This window comes from Bos mutus, chromosome 12 (assembly GCF_027580195.1).
Source record: "Bos mutus isolate GX-2022 chromosome 12, NWIPB_WYAK_1.1, whole genome shotgun sequence".
Lineage (NCBI taxonomy): Eukaryota > Metazoa > Chordata > Mammalia > Artiodactyla > Bovidae > Bos > Bos mutus.
In genome coordinates, this window is record NC_091628.1 from 765,766 (window position 1) to 790,742 (window position 24,977).

Here is a 24,977-nt window from a genome sequence, read left to right on the forward strand (position 1 = left end):
TGAGTAATACTCCATTGTTTATATATACCACAATTCCTTATTCTTTTGTGTACCAATGGACAACTAGGTTGCTTCTATATCCTAGCTACTGTAAACAGTGCTGCAATGAACATTGGTGTACATGTGTCTCTTTCAATTCTGGTTTCCTTAGTGTGTGTGCCCAGCAGTGGGATTGTTGGGTCGTATGGAAGTTCTATTTCCAGGTTTTTAAGGAATCTTCACACTGTTCTCCATAGTGGCTGTACTAGTTTGTATTCCTACCAATAGTGTAAGAGGGTTACCTTTTCTCCACACCCTCTCCAGCATTTATTGTTTGTAGATTTTTTTTTCTTCTCATTAAACTTTTTTTAATGGGTCTCAAATTCTGTGACAGATTTTTGGTCAAGTTGTTTTCATTAAAAAGTACTGATTTTAAAAACTAATAACTTAAACTGCCACACACAAAACATGGTCCACAAAAACATTCTCCTTTCCTTCTGAAGGTTTTATGATGCATTGTTATCATTAACCAGTCTTTTACTATTAAACTTAAGTGGCCAATTGAGACAAACAGTTCTGAGACCATTCTTCCACCACTGATTAAGACTGGGGTGGCAGGTATTGGGGATAATATTCATTTAGCCTTCTGAGCTTTCTGGGCAGACTTGGTGACCTTGCCAGCTCCAGCTGCCTTCTTGTCCACTGCTTTGATGACACCCACAGCGACTGTCTGTCTCATGTCACGCACAGCAAAACGGCCCAGGGGAGGATAATCAGAGAAGCTCTCGACATACATGGGCTTGCCAGGAACCATATCAACAATGGCAGCGTCACCGGATTTCAAGAATTTAGGGCCATCTTCCAGCTTTTTCCCAGAACGACGATCAATCTTCTCCTTCAGCTCAGCAAACTTGCAAGCAATGTGAGCTGTGTGACAATCCAGCACAGGTGCATATCCAGCACTGATTTGGCCTGGATGGTTCAAAATAATCACCTGAGCTGTGAAGCCAGCAGCTTCCATGGGTGAATCATTTTTGCTGTCACCAGCCACATTGCCACGACGGACATCTTTGACAGACACATTCTTGACATTGAAGCCCACATTGTCCCCAGGAAGGGCTTCACTCAGTGCTTCATGGTGCATTTCTACAGACTTCACTTCAGTTGTTACATTGACTGGAGCAAAGGTGACCACCATGCCAGGTTTGAGAACACCAGTCTCCACACGACCCACAGGGACAGTACCAATACCACCAATTTTATAGACATCCTGGAGAGGAAAACGCAAGGGTTTGTCAGTTGGGCGAGTTGGTGGCAGAATGCAATCCAGAGCTTCAAGCAGGGTGGTTCCACTGGCGTTGCCGTCCTTACTGGTGACTTTCCATCCCTTGAACCATGGCATATTAGCACTTGGCTCCAGCGTGTTGTCACCATTCCAGCCAGAAATTGGCACAAATGCTACTGTGTCAGGGTTGTAGCCAATTTTCTTAATGTAGGTGCTGACTTCCTTAACAATTTCTTCGTATCTCTTCTGGCTATAGGGTGGCTCAGTGGAATCCATTTTGTTAATGCCAACAATTAGTTGTTTCACACCCAGGGTGTAAGCCAGAAGGGCATGCTCACGGGTCTGCCCGTTCTTGGAGATACCGGCTTCAAATTCACCAACACCAGCAGCAACAATCAGGACAGCACAGTCAGCCTGGGATGTGCCTGTAATCATGTTTTTGATGAAGTCTCTGTGTCCTGGGGCATCAATGACGATAACATAGTACTTGCTGGTCTCAAATTTCCACAGGGAGATATCAATGGTGATACCACGCTCATGTTCAGCTTTAAGTTTGTCCAAGACCCAGGCATATTTGAAGGAGCCCTTTCCCATCTCGGCAGCCTCCTTCTCGAACTTTTCAATTGTTCTCTTGTCGATCCTGCCATATTTGTAGATCAGATGGCCAGTCGTGGTAGACTTCCCTGAATCTACGTGCCCAATGACAACAATGTTGATGTGGGTGTTCTCCTTTCCCAATTTGGCTTAGGTTTAACAGTGGTTTTCACGACACCTGTGTCCTGGCGGCAAACCTGTTGCGAAAAAAGCTGTTTGTAGGTTTTTTTGATGGCAGCCATTCTGACTGGCACGAGATGGTACCTCATAGTGGTTTTGATTTTTCATTTCTCTGATGATGAGTGATGTTGAGCATCTTTTTATGTGTTTATTATCTATCTTAATGTCTTCCTTGGAGAAATGCCTGTTAGATCTTTGGCCCATTATTTTGACTGGGTTTATTTTTCTGGTATTGAGCTGCATGAGATGCTTGTATACTTTGGAAATTAATTCTTTTTTTTTTTAACATTATTTTCTCCCATTCTAAAGGGTGCCTTTTAATCTTGCTTATACTTTCCTTCATTGTGAAAAAGCTTTTAAGTTTAAATAAGTCCCATTTATTTATTTTTGTTTTTTATTTCCATTACTCTGGGAGGTGGGTCATAGAGGATCTTACTGTGATTTATTTCTGAGAATATTCTGCCTATATCTTCCTCAAGGAGTTTCATTTCATTTTCTAGTCTTAGATTTAGATCTTTAATTCATTTTTAGTTTATTTTTGTGTATGGTGTTACAAAGTGTTCTAGCATGTTCCATTGATCTATATTTCTCTGTTTGTGTCAGTACCATACTGTATTGATAACTGTAGATTTGTAGTATAGTCTGAAGTCAGGAAGGTTGATTACTCCAGTTCAGTTTTTCTTGCTCAAGACTGCTTTGGCTATTCAAGGCTTTTTTGTGTTTCCATACAAATTGTGATATGGTTTGTTCTAGTTCTGTGAAAAATAATGGTAATTGATAGGGATGGCACTGAATCTATAGATTATTTTGGGTTATATACTCATTTTCACTATATTCATTCTTTTAATCCACAAACATGGTATATTTCTGTCTATTTGTGTCACTTTTTATTTCTTTCATCATTGTTTTATCATTTTCTTTATGTAGGTATTTTGTTCCTTAAGGTAAATTTATTCCTAAGTATTTTATTATTTTCATTGTAATGGTGGAGGGGATTGTTTCCTTAATTACTACTTCTGTTTTCAAAATTTTAGTGTATAAGAATACAAGGGATTTCTGGGTATTAATTTTATATCCTGCATCTTTATTATATACATTGATTCAATTCAGTTCAGTTCAGTGGCTCAGTCGTGTCTGACTCTGTGCAATCCCATGAATCACAGGGTGCCAGGCCTCCCTGTCCATCACCAACATCTGGAGTTTACCCAAACTCATGTCCATTGAGTTGGTGATGCTATCCAGCCATCTCATCCTCTATCGTCCCCTTCTCCTCCTGCCTCCAATTCCTCTAAGCATCAGGGTCTTCTCCAATGAGTCAACTCTTCACATGAGTTAGCCAAAATATTGGAGTTTCAGCCTCAGCATCAGTCCTACCAATGAACACCCAGGACTGATATCCTTTAGGATGGACTGGTTGGATCTCCTTGCAGTCCAAGAGGCTCTCAAGAGTCTTCTCCAACACCACAATTCAAAAGCATCAATTCCTCAGTGCTCAGCTTTCTTCACAGTCCAACTCTCACATCCATACATGACCACTGGAAAAACCATAGCCTTGACTAGACAGAACTTGTTGGCAAAGTAATGTGTCTGCTTTTGAATATGCTATCTAGGTTGGTCATAACTTTCCTTCCAAGGAGTAAGAGTCTTTTAATTTCATGGCTACAATCACCATCTGCAGTGATTTTGGAGCCCAGAAAAATAAAGTCAGCCACTGTTTCCCCATCTATTTCCCATGAAGTGATGGGACCAGATGCCATGATCTTAGTTTCCTAAATGTTGAGCTTTAAGCCAACTTTTTCACTCTCCTCTTTCACTTTCATCAAGAAGCTTTTTAATTCCTGTTCATTTTGAGCCATAAGGGTAGGTCATCTGAATATTTGAGGTTATCAATATTTCTCCAGGCAATCTTGATTCCAGCTTCTGCTTCTTCCAGCCCAGCCTTTCATATGATGTACTCTGGATATAAGTTAAATAAGAAGGGTGACAATCTACAGCCTTAACATACTCCTTTTCCTATTTGGAACCAGTCTTTGTTCCATGTCAAGTTCTAACTGTTGCTTCCTGACCTGCATATAGGTTTCACATGAGACAGATCAGGTGGTCTGGTATTCCCATCTTTCAGAATTTCCCACAGTTTATCGTGATCCACAGAGTCAAAGGCTTTGGCATAGTCAATAAAGCAGAAATAGATGTTTTTCTGGAACTTTCTTGCTTTTTTGATGATCCTGTAAATGTTGACAATTTGATCTCTGGTTCTTCTGCCTTTTCTAAAACCAGCTTGAACATCTGGAAGTTCACAGTTCACGTATTGCTGAAGCCTGGCTTGGAGAATTTTGAGCATTACTTTAATAGCATGTGAGATGAGTGCAATTGTGCAGTAGTTTGAGCACTCTTTGGCATTGCCTTTCTTTGGGATTGGAATGAAAACTGAACTTTTCCAGGCCTGTGGCCAGTGCTGAGTTTTCCAAATCTGCTGGCATATCGAGTGCAGCACTTTCACAGCATCATCTTTCAGGATTTGAAATAGCTCAACTGGAATTCCATCACCTCCACTAGCTTTGTTCGTAGTGATGCTTTCTAAGCACCACTTGACTTCACATTCCAGGATGTCTGGCTCTAGGTCAGTGATCACACCATCATAATTATCTTGGTTGTGAAGATCTTTTTTTATACAGTTATTCTGTGTATTCTTGCCATCTCTTCTTAATATCTTCTGCTTCTGTTAGATCCATACCATTTCTGTCCTTTATTGAGCCCATCTTTGCATGAAATGTTCCCTTGGTATTTCTAATTTTTGAAGTGATGTCTAGTCTTTTCCATTCTGTTGTTTTCCTCTATTTCTTTGCATTGATCACTGAGGAAGGCTTTCTTATTTCTCCTTCCTATTCTTTGGAACTCTGAATTCAGATGCTTCTATCTTTCCTTTTCTCCTTTGCTTTTCACTTCTCTTCTTTTCACAGCTATTTGTAAGGCCTCCCTAGACAGCCATTTTGCTTTTTTGCATTTCTTTTCCATGGGGATGGTCTTGATCCCTGTCTCCTGTACAATGTCATGAGCCTCCATCTATAGTTCATCAGGTACTCTGCCTATCAGATTTAGTCCCTTAAATCTATTTCTGACTTCCACTGTATAATCATAAGGGATTTGCAGTAGGTCATACCTGAATGGTCTACTGGTTTTCCCTACTTTCTTAAACTTAAGTCTGAATTAGGCAATAAGGAGTTCATGATCTGAGCCACAATTAGCTCCCAGTCTTGTTTTTGCTGACTGTATAGAGCTTCTCCATCTTTGGCTGCAAAAATATCATCAATCTGATTTCGGTGTTGACCATCTGGTGATGTCCATGTGTAGTCTTCTCTTGTGTTGTTGGAAGAGGGTGTTTGCTATGACCAGTGCATTCTCTTGGCAAAACTCCATTAGCCTTTGCCCTGCTTCATTCCGTACCCCAAGGCCAAATTTGCCTGTTACTCCAGGTGTTTCTTGACTTCCTACTTTTGCATTCCAGTTCCCTATAATGAAAAGGACATCTTTTGGGGTGTTAGTTCTAAAAGGTCGTAGAGGTCTTCATAGAACAGTTCAAATTCAGCTTCTTCAGTGTTACTGGTTGGCGCAGAGGCTTGGATTACCGTGATATTGAATGGTTTGCCCTGAAATGAACAGAGATCATTCTGTCGTTTTTGAGATTGCATCCAAGTACTGCATTTCGGACTCTTTTGTTGACCATGATGGCTACTTCATTTCTTCTGAGGGATTCCTGCCCGCAGTAGTAGATATAATGGTCATCTGAGTTAAATTTACCCATCCCAGTCCATTTTAGTTCACTGATTCCTAAAATTTCAACGTTCACTCTTGCCATCTCCTGTTTGACGACTTCCAATTTGCCTTGATTCATGGACCTGACATTCCAGGTTTCTATGCAATATTGCTCTTTACAGCATCAGACCGTGCTTTATCACCAGTCACATCCACGACTGGGTGTTGTTTTTGCTTTGGCTCCATCCCTTCATTCTTTCTGGAGTTATTTCTCCACTGATCTCCAGTAGCATATTGGAAGCACGGCAGCTGCAACAGACTGCACAGGAAGCACGGCCAAGAGGAGCTACCTCACGTCCAAGGTCAGGGGCGGCAACCGAGAGTGCCAGGCTGTGAAGGCACAGGAGAGGCCAAGGGGAGCTACCACACATCTGAGGTCAGGGGCAGCAGCTGAGAGGAGCTATCCCATGCCTGAGGTCAGGGGTGGCGGCTGAGAGGAGCTACCCCACGTCCAAGGTCAGGGGTCGCGGCCAAGAGGAGCAATCCCACATCCATGTAGTGGTGGCTGCACAGGTGCAGGAGGACCGAGAGGAGATTTTCCATGTTCAAGGTCAGGAGGGGCAACCTCGTCCAAGGTAAGAAGCAGTGACTGTGCTTTGCTGGAGCAGCCATGAAGAGATATCCCATGTCCAAGGTAAGAGAAACCCAAGTAAGATGGTAGGTGCTGCGAAAGGGCATCAGAAGGCAGAAACACTGAAACCATAATCACAGAAAACTAGCCAGTCTGACCACACAGACCACAGCATTGTCTAACTCAATGAAACTAAGCCATGCCATGTGGGCCATCCAAGATGGACCCGTCATGGTGGAGAGGTCTGACAGAATATGGTCCACTGGAGAAGGGAATGGTAAACCACTTCAGTATTCTTGCCTGGAGAACCCCATGAACAGTATTAACAGTATACATTGATTAGCTCTAGTAATTTTCTGATGGTGTCTTTAGGGTTTTCTATATAGAAGATCATGTCATCTGTATACAGTAAGAGTCTTACTTCTTTTCCAATCTGGATCCCTTTTATTTTTGCCATTGAAGGTAATGTTTGCTGTGGATTTGTCATATATGGCTTTTATTATGTTGAAATATGTTCCTTCTATGCCTGTTCTCTGGAGAGTTGTTGCCATTCATTGCATCTATTAAGATAATCATATGGTTTTTATCTTTCAGCTTTTTAATATTGTGTATCACATTGATTGATTTGTGAATATTGAAGAATCCCTGCATCCCTTAGATAAAGGCCACTTGGTCATGATGATCTTTTTAATATATTGTTGGATTCTGTTTGCTAGAATTTCTGTTGAGGATTTTTGCATCTATGTTCATTATTGATTGGATAAGGAAATGGCAACCCATTCCAGTACCCTTGCCTGGAAAATCCCATGGGTGGAAGAACCTGGTAGGCTACTGCCCATGGAGTCGCAAAGAGCTTGACATGACTGAGCGACTTCACTTTGCTTTTCATCAGTGATATTGGCCTGTAGTTTTCTTTTGTGTAGTATCTTTGTCTGGTTTTGGTATTAGGGTGATGGTGGCCTCATAGAATAAGTTTGGGAGTTTATCTTCCTCTGCAATTTTCTGAAACAGTTTGAGTAGGATAGGTGTTAGCTCTTCTCTAAATTTTTGGTAGAATTCACCTGTGAATCCACCTGGTCCTGGGCTTTTGTTTGCTGGAAGATTATTGATTGCAGTTTCAATTTCCATGCTTTATATGGGTTTTGTTAAGATTTTCTAATTCTCCCTGGTTCAGTTTTGGAAGGTTAAACTTTCCTAAAAATTGGTCCGTTTCTTCCAAGTTGTCCATTTTATTGGCGTATAGTTGCTGATAGTAGTCTCTTATGATCCTTTGCATTTCTGTGCTGTCTGTTGTGTCTTCTCCATTTTCATTTCTTTTTATTGATTTGATGCTTCTCCCTTTTTGTCTTCATGAGTCTGGCTAACGGTTTGTCTATTTAATTTATTTCTCAAAGAAGAAGTTTTTAATGTTGTTGATTTTTGCTATAGTCTCCTTTGTTTCTTTTTCAGTTATTTCTGCTCTGATTTTTATGATTTCTTTCCTTCTACTAACTTTGGGCTTCTTCTTTTCTTCTTTTTCTGATTGTTTTAGGTGTAAAGTTAGGTTGTTTATTTGATGTTTCTCTTTTTTCCTGAGGTAGGCTTGTACTACTATGAGCATTCCTTTTAACACTGCTTTTACTGAATCCCAGAGATTTGGGGCTATTGTGTGGTCATTTTTTTCTATGCATATTGATTTCCTTTTTGATTTCTTCTGTGAGCTGTTGGGTACTCAGAAGCATGTTGTTTAGCCTCCACATGTTTGTATTTTTAAGAGTTTTTTTTTTTTTTTTTTCCTGTAGTTGACATTTAATCTTACCACATTGTCATTGGAAAAGATGCTTGAAATGATTTTACTTTTTTTAAAAATTTACCAAGGCTAGATTTATCACCCAGGATGTTATCTATCCTGGAGAATATTCCATGCACACTTGAGAAAAATATAAAATTCATTGTTTTTGAGTGAAATGCTCTATAGATATCAATTAGGTCTAACTAGTCCATTCTATCATTTAAAGTTTGTGTTTCCTGCTAATTGTCTGTTTGGTTGATCTATCCACAGGTGTGAGTTGGGTATTAAAGTCCCACACTATTATTCTGCTACTCTTAATTTCCTCTTTCATACTTGCTAGCATTTGCCTTATGTATTAAGGTTCTTCTATGTTGGGTGCATATGTATTTATGATTGTTATATCTTTTTCTTGGATTTATCCCATATTAAAAAGCAGAGAAATTACTTTGCCAACAAAGGCCCATCTAATTAAGGCTATGGTTTTTCCAGTAGTCATGTATGGATGTGAGAGTTGGACTATAAAGAATGCTGAGCACTGAGGAATTGATGTTTTTGAACTGTGGTGTTGGAGAAGACTCTTGAGAGTCCCCTGAACTGCAAGGAGATCCAACAAGTCCATCCTACAGGAGATCAGTCCCGGGTGTTCATTGGAAGGGCTGATGTTGATGTTGAAGCTGAAACTCCAATACTTTGGCCACTTTGCAAATAGTTGACTCATTTGAAAAGACCCTGATGCTAGGAAAGATGGAGGGCAGGAGGAAAACGGGATGACTGAGGATGAGATGGTTGGATGGCATCACCAACTCAATGGACATGAGTTTGGATAGGATCCAGGAGTTGGTGATGGACAGGGGGGCCTGGCGTGCTGCAGCTCATGGGGTCACAAAGAGTCGGACACAACTGAGCAACTGAACTGAACTCAACTGAATTATTGATAAGTATGATCCTCTTACCTTTTAGTTTGTTGTTCTGGGTTCATTTTTATAAACCTTTTTTATGTTCCCTGTCTAGAGAAGATACTTTAGCATTTTTTGAAGAGCTGGTTTGGTGGTGCTGAATTCTCTCAGCTTTTGCTTGTCTGTAAAGCTTTTAATTTCTCCTTTATATCTGAATGAGATCCTTGCTGGGTAGAGTAATTTTGGTTGTAGGTTTTTCTCTTTCATCACTTTAAGTATGTCCTGCCCTTCCTTTCTGGCCTAAAGAGTTTCTATTGAAAGATCAACTGTTATTCTTATTGGACTCCCCTTGTGTGTTATTTGTTGCTTTTCTCTTGCTTCTTTTAATATTTGCTCTTTGTGTTTGACCTTTGTTAGTTTGATTAATATGTGTCTTGGGGTGTTTCATCTTGGGTTTATCCTGTTTGGGACTCTCTGGGTTTTATATAATTTGGGTGGCTATTTCCTTCCCCATTTTAGGGAAATTTTGTACTGTTGTCTCCTCCAGTATTTTCTCATGCCCTTTCTTTTTGTCTTTTTCTTCTAAGACAGCCATGACTCGAATGCTGGGGCATCAGACATTGTCCCAGAGGTCTTTGAGGTTGTCCTCATATATTTTTTTTTTTAATTCTTTTCTGTTTTCTTTTTTCCTCTCTGCTTCATTTATTTGCACCAACCTATCTTCCACCTCACTCATCCTCTCTTCTGACTCACTTATTCTACTGTTGGCTCTCTCCAGAGTGGTTTTAATCTCAATTATTGCATTGTTTATTATTGATTGACTCGTCTTTATTTTTTCTCAGTTCAGTTCAGTTCAGTCACTCAATCATGTCCAACTCTTTGCGACCCCATGTATCGCAGCACGCCAGGCCACCCTGTCCATCATTAACTCCCGGAGTTAACTCAAACTCACATCCATCAAGTCAGTGATACCATCCAGACATCTCATCTTCTGTCATCCCCTTCTCCTCCTGCCCCCAATACCTCCCAGCGTCAGAGTCTTTTCCAATGAGTCAACTCTTTGCATGAGGTGGCCAAAGTACTGGAGTTTCTGCTTTAGCATCATTCCTTCCAAAGAAATCCCAGGGTTGGTCTCCTTTAGAGTGGACTGGTTGGATCTCCTTGAAGTCCAAGGGATTCCCAAGAGTCTTCTTCAACACCACAGTTCAAAAACATCAATTCTTCGGTGCTCAGCCTTCTTCACAGTCCAACTCTCACATCCATACATGACCACAGGAAAAACCATAGCCTTGACTAGACGGACCTTTGTTGGCAAAGTAATGTCTCTGCTTTTGAATATGCTATCTAGGTTGGTCATAACTTTCCTTCCAAGGAGTAAGCGTCTTTTAATTTCATGGCTGCGGTCACCATCTGCAGTGATTTTGGAGCCCCCAAAAATAAAATCTGACACTGTTTCCACTGTTTCCCCATCTATTTCCCATGAAGTGATGGGACCAGATGCCATGATCTTAGTTTTCTGAATGTTGAGCTTTAAGCAAACCTTTTCACTCTCCTCTTTCACTTTCATCAAGAGTCTTTTTACTTCCTCTTCACTTTCTGCCATAAGCATGGTGTCATCTGCATATCTAAGGTTATTGATATTTCTCCCCGTAGTCTTGGTTCCAGCTTGTACTTCTCCCTGCCCAACATTTCTCATGATGTACTCTGCATATAAGTTAAATAAGCAGGGTGAAAATATACAGCCTTGCCGTACTCCTTTTCCTATTTGGAACCAGTCTGTTGTTCCATGTCCAGTTCTAACTGTTGCTTCCTGACCTGCATATAGGTTTATCAAGTGGCAGGTCAGGTGGTCTGGTATTCTCATCTCTTTCAGAATTTTCCACAGTTTATTTCTTCTAGGTCTTTGTAAAATACTTCTTGCATTTTACCAATCTCTGTCTATAGTCTATTTTTCTGTAACTCCGTTTTGTTTTCAAGATTTTGGATCATCTTCACTATCATTATTCTGAATTCTTTTTTCAAGTAGACTCCTTATGTCCTCCTCTTTCATTTGGTTTGGTAGGTTTCTATGGCATTCCTTCACCGGCTGGATATGTCTCTGCCTTTTCATTTTGTCTAGATTGCTGTGTTTGGGGTGCCCTTTCTGCGGGCTGGAAGTTCGTGGTTCTTCTTAATTGTGGACTGCTCCCTGTGGGTGGGGTTCGACCAGTGACTTGTCAAGGTTTCCTGATTGGGGGAGTTTGCACCTCTGTTCTGGTGGGTGGAACTGGATCTCACCTCTCTGGAGTGCAATGAAATATCCAGTAGTGAGTTTTGGGGTGTCTATGGGTTTGGCATGGCTTTGGGCAGCCCATCTTTCAATACTCAGGTTTGTGTTCTTGCTTTTCTGGAGAATTAGTGTGGTGGAATTTGACTCTTGGGTGAAGCTTGGTTTCAGTGTAGGTACGGAGAATTTGGCGGGGGGAGATATTGTCTTTTAATGTTCCCTGGATTCAGGAGTTCTCTGATGTTCTAAAGTTTTGGAATTATGCTTCCTGCCTCTGAGTTTTGGTCCTTCTCTTACAGTATCCCCAAGACTTCTCCATCCATGCAGCATCGAATATAAACCCCTAAGTTATTGATGAAACAACTCTCCATAGTGAGGGACACCCATAGAGATTCACAAAGTTATATAAAGAAGAGAAGAAGGAGGAGGTAGATAGAGGTGGCCAGTAGGAGAAAAGGGAGAGTCAAAAGGGGATAGAGTAATCAAGCCAGTAAAAAGTCAGACAAGATTGAACGACTGAACTGAACTGAACTGAATCAAATCCCTAAATGAAAATGGATACTGAAGATTAGATTCTTAGAGGTGTAAAATTAATAATAAATACCAAAAAGCAAAGATTAAAAACATAGCATAGAGGTTAGATTCTCAAAAATACACTATAAAAAATGAAAAACAAAATAAATCACAAACACATATATATGTAAATATATACATATGGAATTTTTTTAATGACTTTTTTTGAAAGGTAGTAGTAGGCTCTAAAAGTGAAAGTTAAAGGAGTAATAAAGAACTAAATTTAAAAAAATTAAAATAGTAAAATTATATCTAGGAATTTTTCTGGAGCTGTTGTGGGCAGTGTGGGATCAGTTCAGTGTCAGATAGTCCCTTGTTCCAGCTTTTGCTTGTTCTCAAGTTCTGTAAGTGCACTTCAGATGCACAGTCAGTATTAACTGCAGGGTTTTAATCTGTTGCACCTGTAACTTCTGGCGCAGTTCCCTCTTATTTGTTTATTTGGCTTCCTCTGTTTGCAAGTCTCTTCAGTGTCTACTTTCTGCCTTACATAAGGAGGCAAAGGTGATCACTAATTTAGGCTCACTTATTCAGTGTGTTGTGGGGAAGGAGGGACAATGCAAACTAATATCACTGGCATGTGTGGAGAGTGCTTGCAGTATATGGGCCACACTGGGTTTGTCAGAGCACAAGCTGGCATGTGCTTCCTGGGTCTACACTGCTCAGGCTCTTAGTTGCTCTGCAAGAGTACTGTCCCAAGTGAGTCCTGCATTTCCTGCACTTTCCAGGTCTAAACAGCTCAGGTTCTTGGGTACTCTACAAGGGCACAGACCTGGATGGGCTGTGCATTTTTTGCCCTTCCCAGGTCTGAGAAGCTCAGGTGACCAGGAGCTTGGAGAGTGCACTGTCCTATGTGGGCCATGCATCTAATTCACCTCCCTGGTTCCAGCCGCTCAGTTTCCCAGGTATGCCATGAGAGCACAGTCCCAGGTGTGCTGTGTGTCTCCTCTGGGGATCTGATCTCAGGCTGTGATACTTATGGCAGATATCAGCTGTCCAGGATCCCAGGAAGACGTGGTGAGCAACTGGGAGCCTGCTCAGTTTGGTGGAAGATGCCGTCTCTGAGGCCAAGATTCCAGCAGCCCCTTGCCTTCCGGCTCTGGCTCTCTGCTTTTCCGCCTCTGTGCAGGGAGGGCCCTATATGACTATATGACAGCCAACTTGCTCTCCTTTGGTATTCTCTCAATCCTGTGGTCTGTGAGTGTGCCAGAGTTCACCGTGCAATATTAGAGCCTTTTCTGGTAAAGGTCTCTTTTCTCTCTCTCTCTCTCTCTTTCTCTCTCTCTGATGATCCCGTGGATTGGGTTGCTGTCTCGCATTAGCTCCCTCAGATTGTCCTCAGGGCATTCAGGCCCTGTCCTTACCCTAAGGGACCTATGAAGTAGCCCATGCCTCCCTGCCTAGCCCCGAATCACTGGTGGTGGACATGAGTGTCTGGCCACTTCTCTGTCTCCATTTGTAGCTACAGTTAGTTTGTTTTTTTTTTTTTTTTTCCCTTCCTGATTATGTTGCCCTCTGAAATTCCAAAACTCACCACAGACATACCTGTAAGAGGGTTTCTATTGTGTGGAAACCTCTCCTTCATGACTCCCCTCCCAGGACAGGTCTTGGTCCCTAAATCTTTTGTCTATATTTTTGCCTTTCGTATTTTGTCCTACCTCCTTTTGAAGAGATTGCTGACTTTCTGGATGCCTGGTGTCCTCTGCCAGAGTTCAGAAGTTGTTTCATGGAAGTTGCTCAACTTTCAAATGATCTTTTGATGAATTTGTAGGAGAGAAAGTGGTCTCCCCGTCCTATTCCTCCACAATCTTGGGAATGTCCCACTAACTTCTTAACCTTCTCAATACCTTGACAAAATTGTTAATTTGGCCATAGTCACATCATTTGTATAGTGAAGGAAATGACAAGGCTGAGAACTACATGATCTATAAATTCTTTTTAACTTTTTAATCAAACAAAAGTATCAGATGTAAGCAAAACTTCTAAGAAGAAAATATAATTTTTATGAGGTGATAATCTTGCCTGAAACCCATTATTCTCCAATATACATGTATATTACTTTTTGTTGCTGTTGTTCTTGTTGTTTAGTCACTGTCATGTCCAATTCTTGTGACCCCATACATTGTAGTCTTCCAAGCTCCTCTGTCCATGGGATTTTTCCATACAAGAATACTGGGGTGTGTTGCTATTTTCTTCTCCAGAGATATCCACCACCCATGTCTCTTGTATTGGCAAACCACTGAGCCACCTATGAAGCCCTTTAAATTTAAGTATATTCCTTTACCCTTCAATTTTAGGTAGTTTGTGGATAGAGAGAAGGATAAGTGTATAGATATGTGATAAAAACAAGTATAGCAAAATAATAATTGTTAAATCTAGGTGCAGTGTACAATTTTTTCAACTTTGCTGTTTTAAGTTTTTCATAATGAAGTTGGGAAATAAACAAATAATCAGAATTATAAAAGAAATTCCCTCTAAATAAAGCTAATATAATATTAGAAGAGAAGTAAGTATTGCATGAGTTGGTTTTCTTTGACTATATTAAGTCCTTTCTAATATGTGGAACTACTAGAACTTTTATACATTGCTGGAGAGGATGTAAAATTATACAAACACTTTAGGAAACAATTCGTCACTTTCTTAAGAATTTAAATATATAATTGTCATGTAAATCAATTGCTCATCTTCTAGGTATTTGCCTAAGAAAATTAAAAAATAGTATCTTTCACTTAAAAGCCAAACACCAGAAAGAATTCAAGATTTTACCAACACGTGAATGATAAAGAAAAAAATTGTCCAAAGAAATAGTTGTCAGCAATAAAAAAGAATGGGATGTTGATGAATATGGCAATATGAATGAATTTTGAAATCGTTAAACTGAGTGAAAAAGGTCAAATATGCATAATCTATGCTTTCAGATAATTTAGACTAGTCTATAGTGACAGAATGTCCTTCAGTGCTTCCCAGGTGACAAGGTGGACAAAAGGAAGAATGAATTACAAAAAGGCAGAAGGAAACTTTTGAGGATGATAGAAACGTGTATTATGGCCATGTTTTTTAGTTGATGCTTATATTGAAAATGTCCAAGTTTTACCCTTTAAATATGTGCAATTTATTAATAGTTTACTTCAACAATGTCTCGGTAAAATTACAACAACAACAACAAAAAGACATGAATTGGACTTTTCAAATATGCTTCAACACACAAACAGAAATACCTCAGAAGCAATATAAAGTAATATGAAGAACATTATAATTTTTAAATGGTGTATATATAGGGTTTTCCTTGTGCAAAATGGCTTTTAATGGATTTCATTTACAACAATGGGCATGCATTTTATTAGGTATGCCAGCTTTGTGGACACATTTTTTGTTTGTGCAACCTATGCTGTCACAGAGGATTACAAGCTTGGCTTAATGCTCTGCTGCACCCATCTTAAAATTCTTAATAATTTTTGAACAAGGGGGTGGGGTCTCTCATTGTCATTTGCTACTGAATCTGACAAATTATGTAACCAGTCCTGTGCCAGAGGCAATTTAATAGAACTAAGACTCTTGACAATAAAGAGTATATCTGCACTCAAAGCATGTCTATTCATGTTTTGGAAATACTACAAGGAAAACGATGTGGAAAGATATGGAAAACTCAAAGTAGATTTTTTGGTATCATTAGCAGGATAAAATGTTTATAGTCTCAAAGCACATGCTAAATGAAGACTTTCCTGACCAAGCTGGGCAATAACAACTAATAGAGGTCTAGATAGTTAATGATGAGTAATTCTCAGAAGGTCATATTTATTTCATTTTTTTCTTTCTGTGTCAGGGTATAAATTATACATCATTCCTGGATGTGTACTCATAGTTGGAGGTCATTTATAAGAATTATTAGAGACTTGATGATGTCCATGTTATTTGCTCTTGGGCTCTGCAGAAACAAACATGTTAAACCATCCTCCATAGATGTTTCTTGTAAAATTACTCAAACAGCCATGCACTTTACCAAAATTTCCAAGCAAGAAACATAAACAAAAATGATTATGAGTGTTTAAGTAATTCAATCTCCCTTCATTTGTTTACTTATTTATTTGCCAACAGGCATGATGAATATCAACAAACTGATCCAGTACTATCAGCAAGAGAAGTTGATTAATAATGTATCACCAGGAAACTAGCTGGTATTCATTTGTGTAACAAAAGCTTACCTTCTCGGTTTCTTCTCCTACTTTTATAAGTTTTAGGTTTGGTATATTGATGAGTCAAGAAAGGGCCAAGAAAGAGTCTTTGCCTTAGTTATACAGAAACCAACCATAACAATAAGTCCTAGGTCACTTGCTTGATGTTTCATAGCTAGATAGAGCTATCGTCTTCAGACAATTTGTAAAACAAAACAAAACAAAACAAAACTCTAAGCCTTTGCTGAGTTATGAGTCTCATTCCTCACCCCAAGAAAAATACAGAAAATAAAAATTTAGAAGCAAAAAAAAAAAAGGTAAGCTTCTCATGAATAATCATGAACTGAACTTGCAGTAGGACTAATTTATTATTATATTGGGTATTATACTTCACATTTCAGCTTACAGGCATATAGTTCATATTGTTGAGGAAACTAATGTAAACACACAATTGTGGATTAGAGTCAGAACTTGGAGGACATTGTGTCTACAAGCATGGTAGTAAAAGTAAAATCACATGGTATGGGGTATTTCACCAAAATAAATTTTATGCATTAAATGTTGACTACTTATTCTACCCAGAATACAGGCATGGCCTTGATCTGATTATTGACGGATTGACTGACTGAAGAAGAAGTTTAATTTTGCACGTGCAAAGAGTTCAAGAAGTTTGACTGTCCTGGGTCACCCTAGATCCAGAGAGTATGAGGGAAAGCAAAAAAATATTAAACTAATGCAGGGTCTCAGGCTCCAGACAGGCTTTTGGACTAAACTGTGCCATGACCTCCAGGGTCACATGATTGACAAATTTCTGTCATGATAAGTAATTTAAAGTGCATCAATCATTACTTCTAAAACCAGCTTGAACATCTGGAAGTTCATGGCTCACATTTTGCTGAAGCCTGGCTTGAAGAATTTTGAGCATTACTTTACTAACATGTGAGACGAGTGCAACTGTGCAGTAGTTTGAGCAGTCTTTTGTATTGCCTTTCTTTGGGATTGGAATGAAAACTGACCTTTTCCAGACCTGTGGCCACTGCTGAGTTTTCCAAATTTGCTGGCATATTGAGTGCAGCACTTTCACAGCATCATCTTTCAGGATTTGAAATAGGTCAACTACAATTCCATCATCTCCACTAGCTTTGTTCGTAGTGATGCTTTCTAAGGCCCACTTGACTTCACATTCCAGGATGTCTGGCTCTAGGTGAGTGATCACACCATCAAGATTATCTTGGTCGTGAAGATCTTTTTTGTACAGTTCTTCTGTATATTCTTGCCACCTCTGTTTAATATCATCTGCTTCTGTTAGGTCCATACCATTTCTGTCCTTTATCGAGCCCATCTTTGCATGAAATGTTTCCTTGGTATCTCTAATTTTCTTGAAGAGATCTCTAGTCTTTCCACTTCTGTTGTTTTCCTCTATTTCTTTGCACTGGTCGCTGAGGAAGGCTTTCTTATCTCTTCTTGCTATTCTTTGGAACTCTGCATTCAAATGCTTCTATCTTTCCTTTTCTCCTTTGCTTTTCACTTCTCTGCTTTTCACAGATATTTGTAAGGCCTCCTCAGACAGCCATTTTGCTTTCTTGCATTTCTTTTCCATGGGGATGGTCTTAATCCCTGTCTCCTGTACCATGTCACGAATCTCAGTCCATAGATCATCTGGCACTCTATCTATCAGATCTAGTCCCTTAAATCTAGTTCTCACTTCTACTATATAATCATAAGGGATTTGCTGTAGGTCATACCTGAATGGTCTAGTGGTTTTCCCTACTTTCTTCAATTTAAGTCTGAATTTGACGATAAGGAGTTCATGATCTGAGCCACAGTCAGCTCCCAGTCTCGTTTTTGCTGACTGTATAAAGCTTCTGCATCTTTGGCTGCAAAGAATATCATCAACCTGATTTTGGTGTTGACCATCTGGTGATGTCCATGTGTAGAGTCTTCTCGTTTTTTGTTGGAAGAGGTGGAAGAGGGTATTTGCTATGACCAGTGCGTCCTCTTGGCAAAACTCTATTAGCCTTTGCCCTGCTTCATTCCGTACCCCAAGACCAAATTTGCCTGTTACTCCAGGTGTTTCTAGACTTCCTACTTTTGCATTCCAGTCCCTTATAATGAAAAGGACATCTTTTTTGGGTGTTAGTTCTAAAAGGTCTTGTAAGTCTTCCTAGAACCGTTCAACTTCACCTTCTTCAGTGTTACAGTAACCTTAGATATGCAGATGACACCACCCTTATGGCAGAAAGTGAAGAGGAACTAAAAAGCCTCTTGATGAAAGGGAAAGAGGAGAGTGAAGAAGTTGGCTTAAAGCTCAACATTCAGAAAACTAAGATCATGGCATCTGGTCCCATCACTTCATGGCAAATAGATGGGGAAACAGTGGAACAGTGTCAGATTTTATTTTGGGGGGCTCCAAAATCACTGCAGATGGTGACCACAGCCATGAAATTAAAAGACGCTTACTCCTTGGAAGAAAAGTTATGACCAACCTAGATACAATATTAAAAAGCAGAGACATTCCTTTGCCAACAAAGTTCCGTCTAGTCAAGGCTATGGTTTTTCCAGTGCTCATGTATGGATGTGAGATGTGGACTGTGAAGAAAGCTGAGTGCCAAAGAATCAATGCTTTTGAACTGTAGTGTTGGAGAAGACTCTTGAGAGTCCCTTGGATTGCAAGGAGATCCAACCAGTCCATTCTAAAGACGATCAGCCCTGGGTGTTCTTTGGAAGGAATGATGCTAAAGCTGAAACTCTAGTACTTTGGCCACCTCATACGAAGAGTTGTCTCATTGGAAAAGACTCTGATGCTGGGAGGGATTGGGGGCAGGAGGAAACGGGAACAACAGAGGATGAGATGGATGGATGGCATCACCGACTCGATGGACGTTAGTTTGAGTGAACTCCGGGAGATGATGATGGACAGGGAGGCCTGGCGTGCTGCAATTCATAGGGTCGCAAAGACTCGGACGTGACTGAGCAATTGAACTGAACCGAACTGAATCATTTCTTAAACTCACATAATTGAATAAATCTATAAATCCAAAATATATAGCCACCCAGAGACAGACATTCTGGAGAGCAAAGTCAAGTAGGCTTAGAAATGCTGTTAATACAGCAAGTGGATGTGATGGAATTCCAATAGAACTATTCAAAACCTTAAAGGATGATACCATCACGGTGTATCATTCAATACGTCAGCAAATCTGGAACACCTAGTTGTGGCCACAGGACTAGAAAAGGTCAATCCTCATCTCAACTCCCAAGAAGGGTAGCATTAAAGAATGTGGTAACCATTGGACAACTGCACTCATCTCCCATGTTAATAAGATCATGATTAAAGTCTTGCATGCTCAGCTTCAGCATTATGCAAGCCAAGAGCTACCAGATGTCCAAGCTGGATTTAGAAAAGGAAGAAGAACCAGAGATCAAATTGCTGACATTTTAAGGATTATAGAGAAAGCTAGAGAATTCCAGAAAACATTTACCTCTATTTCATTGACTATGCCCAAGCCTTTGACTGTGTGGATTGTAATACACTGTGAAAAGTTCCTAAAGAGACGGGAATTTCAGACTATCTTACCTGTCACCTGAGAAACCTGTATGTTGGTCAAGAAGCAACAGTTAAATCCCTGTATGGAACAACTGATTTGTTCAAAATTGAGAAAGGAGTACAACAGGGCTGTCTGCTATCACCCTGTTTATTTAATCTATATGCTGAGCACATCATGAGAAATGCCAGGCTGGATGAGTGACAAGTTGGAATCAAGATAGGTGGAAGAAACATCAATGACCTCAGATGTGTGAATATCGCCAGTCTAATGGCAGAAACTGAAAAGGAACTAAAGAGCCTCTTGATGATGGTTGAGGTCCTCTTGATGAGTGTGATGAAGGAAGAGAGTGAAAAAGCTGGCTTAGAACTATATATTAAAAAATAATGATAAGATAATGGTATCCAGCCCCATTACTTCATGGTAGATAGAGAGGAAAAGATGTAAGTAGTGACAGATTTCTTCTTGTGCTCTAAAATCCCTGCAATTTGTAAGTTTACAAGTATTGTTCTTATTAATACAGATAGATATATTATTTCCCGTAGCTTGTTAAAGGTAAGCTATTAAGTTCATTCAAAGTAAATAAAAATATTTGCCTTTTCCAAGGACAAAAACTGTTAATCCTTCCAAGGCATGAGTCTATAAGGAGTCTGTCCAGCAGTCTCTCTGGTAAGATCATAGAGAAATGCAATAATGTATGTTTCCAGAATAAGTCCTTGAAAGAAGGATATTCTAGGTTCTGCTTCTACTCTAACTTTAAAAGCAACCATTTTTATTTCTAATACACTACTATTATATGAAATATGAGAATAAGTAAAAATAGATACTTAAGAAAGCCAGTACATGATAAAATTATTTTGCATTTATCTGGAGAAGGGAAAAGCCCTAATGAAATTTCCTTCTAATGTATCATATGGACTCCAGCTTGATTTTGTCTGTAGAAACTTTTCCAACCTTGTCACTATTGATACTTTAGTCCAGTACACAAATCTGTATTGTGTATTCAAGAATTTTTAACAGCATCCCTCATCTCTACCTCTAATATGCCAATAGAAGTGCCCTTCAATTAGTCACAGCAATGTAGGGGAGCAGAATATGCCATCCCAAAATATTTCTTTGGCATGAAATTTATTCTAGGCTATTTTTTTAACTTTTATTTTTGTTGAAATATAGTTTCAAGTGTACAGCAAAATGATTCAGTATACACATATATTTCACATTATTTTCCATTAAAAGTCATTACAAGACACTGAATATAGTTCCCTGTGCTATACAGTAAGTCCTTGTTGCTTATCTGTTGGGGGCCATTATATGACAAAGGTATGAGGAAGGAGGCTAGTACCAAAGGCGGGATCGAGCCTCAGGAGTCCCCCTGGAAGCCATCTACCCCCAGAGCCTGCCTGCCTACTTTATTACTTTGTCCAGGGACCTCTGATTCACGGGGGGCTGTCCCCACCACCTTTTGGAGAAGGAGTTAACTTAGAGCTCCAGTTTATAATAATTCCTGGGCGTGATAAAGTGTTTTAACCTACAAACTCCTCTGAAGGTTCTCTGGCCTGCCTGACAGGCTTGTCCCGCCACATGTGATCGCTCACAGCCTCCCAACCGTGAGAGGCACAAGATGCTTTAAACCTTCTAAAAACAGGTTCCTTAGAAAAGGATAATGGGCTGATTAGAAATTGTGTTGGTGAAGGGTTTTCATTTGTTGAGCCAAGCTAAGTCTCCACATCCCCTGCCCTTACACACATTAATGAATATATAGAATTAACCTTTGATATTAATCACGTTAGACCTTAGGCTAAGTAAATTCTTTCCTTAACTAAAACCACTAACCCTGTAGGAGTTAACTTTAAGGTGGCGTCTGTTTTAGAATAATCAGCCCTGGAGAAATAAGTGTCCTGATTGTTAAATAAGGATAATTGTCAGCCAGAAGATGATGTAACACCCCTAAGAAATTCAGTGGCACCTGACTTTAATAAAAAGACTGGCTGAATAACATCAGTGTATAAAAGTAGACCATGGAAAAGAAGGTGAGAGAAATACTGGTCTCCCCATGTCGCTCTCTCTCTCCCTCTGGTTTGAGTCTCCAAGAACCCACCATGGAGAGGCCTCAGTGTCTCCTCTCCTTGGGAGAACGGAAGGACGCCAGTACGTAAGTGAACAAGGTGCAAACTTCTTGTCTTGAAGTTTTATTTTCCAAAGTAGTTTTTATACCTAAAGCTATTATGCATTACTCTTTAGAGGATAATATCTAATTGAAGGGGTAGAGTCATGCAATAAGCCCTGGATTTCTTCCTGGCAAACTTATCATATGCAAAAGCTTAGGTGATTTGGATCATCTTCTGGCCCTGAGGCCTGTTGACATTTTAAGACCCTTTCTATAAAGAAAACTTATTTTTCTCTAAAGGTGATTAGTCAGGCTGCCACCAGAAGGTGAGAGAAAAAGCATTAGATAAATTTTGCATTCCTATAGGGCAAAGGTGTGGTGGATAATGGGGAATAGAGTCAAAGCCAAGCAAAAAAGCAAAATTAACATCAGGGTCCAAGGTTACAAACATTAAAGCCACCCTCCAAAACATTAGATAAAGTTGCATTATTAAGGTGTGGTGGGCTATAACAAGAAAAAGAATTAACTCCAGGGTCCAAGGTTACAAACATTAAAGCTACTACTTACACGAATTTTATTAATCAATACACTGCCAGGGACACAGCAGGTAAGGGATATGGAGACTTAGCAGCAAACATTGGCCCAACAAGTGAAAAACCCTTCACCAATACAATTGCTAATCAATCTTTTAACTGTTCAAAGGAATCTGTATTTAGACAGTTTAGAACATCTTATGCCTCTCACAGTTGGGAGGCTCTGAACAATCACATGTGGCCGGAAAAACCTATTCAGGCAGGCTAGAGGACTTCCAAAGGAGTTTGTAGGTTGAAACACTATCAGACCCAGGAACTTTATTAACTGGAGCTGTAAGTTAACTCTTTTTTTCAGGGAAAGGTAGTGGGGGACAGCCCCTCATAAAGTCAGAGGTGTAGGTGAGAGCACAAAGCAGAAAGTAGGCAGACTCTGGTTTTGGAGGTAGATGCTCAAGAATTTCCAGAGTGACTCCTGAGGCTCAATCCCGCCTTTGCGTATGCCAAGCCTCCTTCCTCATGACCTTTGCCATGGGCGGAGCTCCTGCTCCTGGCAAGTGTGTATCTGTTAACCCCCAATTCCTAATTAATCCCTCCCCCTTTCTTCCTCTTTGGTTACCATAAGTTTCCATTTCTTTGTCTGTGGGTCTATTTCTGCTTTGTAAAATATGTTCATTGATACAATTGCTTTAGATTCTACATATAAATGACATATTTATCTTTGTCTGACAGACAGCATTTAGTATGATAATGTTTCTGCGAATAGGATTATTTCATTCTTTTTTATGGCTAATATTCTATTTAAACCTCAACATTCAGAAAACTAAGATCATGGCATCTGGTCCCATCACTTCACGGTGAGAGAGTAACAGGCAGGAAGGCCAGGGGTCTCCAAACGGAGGAAGTAGGCTGCAAGTGTCAGACATTTTTATCTCTCTTAAGCAGGAGGAGGAAACTAGCGAGATATATATATATATTTTTTTTTTTTCCTTCTCTATACAAATTTAAAAGGAGGTTTCTCATAAAATACTGTTGCCATAATGACACCTGGTTTCACCTGAAGTTAACTATTCTCAAACCTTGAGTTAACCAATGCATTTTTATTATGGAAATTTTTGTCTTAAGCTATGTCAATGTACTATGCATTTACCCCAGGACTCTGTCTTCAAGTCGGTTGTGTCTAGTGGCTCAGAACCTACTTGACAAACCAGTATGTTATACTCAGATATTGTTCCCCTAATCTATGTAAATGAAATTATTTGTATGGTAATCTTCCCTTCTACAAGATTCAAGTCAATCATTTTATGGCCTGGGATGAATCATCAAGTGACAAGATTATCCCAAAATGCATCTTATGGATGAAGGGCCTAGTGCCATTCTGAGTTTTAAGACATTCCTTTCTTTCATTAACAGACTGGGGTCACACAGAGTCGGACACAACTGAAGTGAATTAGCAGGAGCAGCAGTGACTATATAACATCCAGCTAAAGACTAGCATGGGGGTACTCTTTCTGCCCTCTTCTGATGCCTATGTCAGAAGCTTGCTCTATCTCCTTTATACTTTAATAAAACTCTATTACACAAAAACTCTGAGCAATCAAGCCTTGTCTCTGGCCCCAAATTGAATTCTTCTCCTCCAGAGGCCAACAATCCCTGTGTCTTTTCGTTCAGCAATAACCTTTCATCTTGGAGGCTCATCCGGGATCCTTAAGGACAAGGTAAGGATGCTTGAAGCTCTAGTTCTTTGTTCTCCTAGAGAACACGTTTTCTGCTGTACTTTACTAACTCTAAGGTATGCTTGTGTGAATGAATGAAATGCCCTGAGCGAAGCAAGTGAAGAGCCCTTCTTTCCGGTTTCTGCTCTGCGGTTCTGTGGTGCCCTCATACAGCTTATGGCAGAAACCTGTCGGGGGTTTACCTGCCAATGCCAAAAGGCACCCAGCATCTCCTTTGGGGACCAACCAGAAATGGGCAAAGTGTGTGGACCAAACTCTCCTTTCTCAGTCAAACTTTTCGGTCTCTGACCATTTCATAACTCCTTGGGGATTAGAAGTACTAATCTCATCTATCAGATCATAGACTTTCAAGGGACTTGTAATCAATGTTGTTACTGTGTACTGTGGCTTAGGTCTCAAACTTGGATTGGTAGTCAGGAAGCACCTAGCCTCACTAGGAATCGAAAGTTTGAAAGCTAGATGGAGCTCTAGCTCCAAGAGCATCTCTGAGGTTAAAGGTTACTCAGATTGGGACTGCAATGGGGTTTTTTTCCTTTGGTAAGGCTGGCTCTTAGTGGACCAGAGGAGGCTCTTACACTGGTGTGGTGATGCTTGGAAGGAACATCTCAGTTTTATGTTTGTATTGGTCTTATTGTGGTCAGGAATATACTCAGGGTCGTGCACAGGCAATCAGGTGATGAATGTTTCCCCCAGCAGTTTAGCTTGGGAGGCATTCTGGAAGGTTACTCTGATTGCACCCCAGGTGGGATCAGAGGCAAGCAAGGTTTTAATGGTGAAGAGCTGGATGTCAGTCAGGGCTGCCATCAGATCTACCCCTGGTGCATCCTCACCCAGTCTCGGTGGTAGAACCGGGAGGGACGAGTATGACGCCTGCGTCAGTAAGGGACAGACTAAGTCCGACCAGGAAGGAAAAGTTTTGTTGTAAAGTCTGTATACACCCCCATCTAAAGTAGGGAGGGTCG

At 40.1% G+C, this 24,977-nt stretch overlaps 1 pseudogene; it reads right to left on the bottom strand.

Annotated features, from left to right (window-relative positions):
- Positions 1-459: 459 nt before the first annotated feature.
- Positions 460-2,008, bottom strand: LOC102276781 (elongation factor 1-alpha 1 pseudogene; annotated as a pseudogene).
- Positions 2,009-24,977: the final 22,969 nt, after the last annotated feature.